Below are 3208 nucleotides of genomic sequence, written 5' to 3'. Positions count from 1 at the left end.
CCGTAAACAACTTTGGATCCATTTCTCCCATATTAAGCCCTACAAACTTACATACAAGAGGCCATACAATATACAACCATGAAATTTTTTAGGAAACCCCATTCTAATCACAGAAACATCATTACAATACAGACCTGGACTTGTTGAATTAATTTGGAGCATTAAGAACAGATAAGGAAGGAGCATTTTCAAATCTTACAATACACATCCAATACCAAAAAATACTCTCAAGCAAGGCAGCTGATAAGTCATCAAAAAGTTTGTGTAAATAATGGAATGGTAAGCATTGCCCATTTGACGTGTCCCAAATGATATGGGTGCACGTCACACACCACACTGCCAAATTTTAGGATTAAAAAATGAGACTGTTAAACTTCAAACTTAAATCTCTCTATCAAATAAAAAATTCGATAGAAGTTAGGAAACACAAGAATATTTATGGAAGGTTGAATTGTAGGGCTAGAAAAGTCATTGATGCTAAACAGCTCAGGAGGAAAAGAAAGGCATGTAACTGATCCAACTGCTACAGTAAGCATCAGAATTGTTTTTTGAACTTGGGAAAGGACGAGATGCATCACTCGATCTGTTTGCATACTCTGTACTTTTGGATCATCAGAAGAGCACAGAAATTGAAACAAATCCACCAATAAGGAAACGAAATCAACCAAATCAAACCATGAAGGAGAAAAAAATTGGGCATGTTCCAATACACCTGAAGTTGGAAACCCTACCCTACCCTATAGATTTAGCAACTTTCTTCTTCTACTCCTCCTCCATTCTTTCCTCTTCATGACGAAGGAAATGACAACCAACCAGTTCAAATGCCAATGCCATGGATGGAACATGGAGCATTTGCCTTTCCCCTCTTTCTCACAGGATCAGGCTAAATCAGAAAGCCTGAGAGGAACAAGGCTGTCAGGCATGCATTCTCGAACCCCGATTGGTCTTAGCTTTAGCTTTTTGAATGAGAATCCCATTGCCATCGGAGATCTCTCCCTTCTTTACCCACATTAGACCACCATTAGTGCTCCTTCTTCCATCGACAAGCAACCAGCCCCTTCTAAACTTAGAACCTCCATAACGACTCCCACTCCCAGCTCTTAACCTCAGCAATCCTCTATGTTTCTCCTCCTCCTTTTGTTCATGATTATCAGCTACCGCAAGATCCCCAAGTCGTCACAGATAAAAAAACCGTCTCTCTCCCTCTCTCAGACTTTTCAAGCAATGAATCTTTATAATCAACAGGGAAAAAAAAGGAGCTGCAAATAAAAATTACCTGTCCAAGCAAAGGGAAGTTTGATGCTTGATCGTTCTTCGGCAAGATCGGTGGGTGGAGTGTTGCAGTTGCAAACTCTTCCTTCCCTCTTTCGTTTCTCTATCAAATACCAATACATATCTTGTTTCTTAAACACTTTTACCAAAAAGAGGGTTTCTTAAAATATAAATACCACTTATTCCAAATCAACACTTCATCATACTGAAATTTAGATCCAACGGTCCAGGAAGTACCCCTCAAAAGATTCCCATATGGGGTGACCGACCAGGAAACCTCAACCCTTTAAATAATTACAAGAAGGGAAAAGTCACTATTTTCCCACCTTGGCTCCTTTGATTGGCCTTTAGAACTTTCCTAGTGCAATCTCTTACAATATGTCATCGCTCCTCTGACATATTGTCCTCTCCCTCTTCTCTTATCACCGCTTTGTCTGGTCCAAGTAGCACCATTGCTCCCTCGCCTCATGGGCTCATATAACTATAGCCACCTCATTACAAGGCAATGGTAGTTCTATGTTTATCGTTATCCAATGCTTTCCTTCTTTTTCCTCCAATCCATGGATATTATTGAACTCACATGAATGCTGATACAATCCCATCCGTCATGGCTTCTTCATCAGTTTCCTCATTTTTTTTGAAATTTTTGAAGGTTTTCAATAAAGAAATGTCGACCAAATTTTCTTCAAGCCAACCACCATGAAGAAGGAATTCTTTTACTAATGACTATCCTCATGCTTGGTTGGGTGCTAAACAATATTGAAAAATATTTCAAATCTCTAACAAAATATAAAGGAGTAATAATGATCTTAGATTCGTGGGTGTTTTTTCTAAGTTGAATGAAAAAGTTTTCTACATAAAAAGAATATAAAATTAAAACATGTGCCTTGGATGAATTCTTCACTAGTGTAATTACTATTCCAATATGTTTTTTCGAACATAACTTTTGAATGAGGATAGATATCTCATTGTCGTCAAATTGTACCAAAAATCCATGTTTCTTTGTGCAACAATTGGCTGAGTTGAATTACTGAGTGCCAAAGGAAGACAGCACAGGACATGGGTTGCCATCGTCCTCATAGGCCCAGGCCAAGGCCCATCCTAGGCGATTGAACCTTAGAAGAGGTGGGGAAGTGGAAGTGGACAACAACAATCCAAAAGTATGCCTGGCCTGAGAATTGTTGGACCCATTTTCTCTTCACACAATCTTCTCATCATAGAGATTTTTTCTTTTTTTTTGCTAGAATTCTCATCATAGAGATTTGAATCCTTTGATTAGGGTAAAGAAATGTTTTTTTTTTTTTTTTTCATATATGATAAGGATGAGAGTTAATAATGATACATGAATCACTCATAAGGTCACAAGACTCACAACACCTGCTTGAGTGAGTTTCTATTAGGCCTAATCGATTCCCACCAATTCAAGACTTGTACCATTGTTGACCATTTAGGTAACTGGCCATATGGGCTAGGATATGGACACACTTTTATTAGGTTGGTTGATTACTTGTACATGATTGGGCTTATTGCAATGAGGCATTAAATAAGCTAATCGGCTAGTCAAGTTATAAACGGTTTGTTAACTATGCCGGTTAGTCTCGATTGGGTACCCACTCATTGATCTACAATAAAACACTGTTATCAACCCTCCATAATTGGACTAGGCCCAACATTAGGTCAATCTGTAGGACCATAACTCGTCCAACCCAATCAAACCCATCGGTGCTAATTGGCATTTAACATCACCACTGCAGAGGTGATTCTCTCTTCTCCACAGGTGAAGGAAAACTCAATCCATTATATTATAGAAATTCAATAATGGAGAAATTGCAACTGGATTTATAGTATTTCCACTCTCTTAAAACTTGTTCCATTGCATATATGCTCAGAGAATCTTTTTCTTATTAATAAATATTAATTAATGAAAATTAGTAAT

At 38.0% G+C, this 3208-nt stretch overlaps 1 long non-coding RNA gene across 1 annotated transcript in view; it reads right to left on the bottom strand.

Moving 5' to 3' along the window:
- Positions 1-1403, bottom strand: part of LOC122072231 — a 3125-nt gene extending 1722 nt beyond the window's left edge. The window contains exon 1 of the long non-coding RNA XR_006138359.1: positions 1277-1403. This is a non-coding gene — a long non-coding RNA (uncharacterized LOC122072231). The remainder of the gene's footprint in view (positions 1-1276) is intronic.
- Between the last annotated feature and the right edge of the window lie 1805 nt (positions 1404-3208).

The sequence above is a fragment of the Macadamia integrifolia genome, chromosome 2 (genome assembly GCF_013358625.1).
Source record: "Macadamia integrifolia cultivar HAES 741 chromosome 2, SCU_Mint_v3, whole genome shotgun sequence".
Classification (NCBI taxonomy): Eukaryota; Viridiplantae; Streptophyta; class Magnoliopsida; order Proteales; family Proteaceae; genus Macadamia; species Macadamia integrifolia.
Note: the sequence above shows the minus strand (reverse complement) of the source record. Positions and strands in the feature narration are given on the sequence as shown.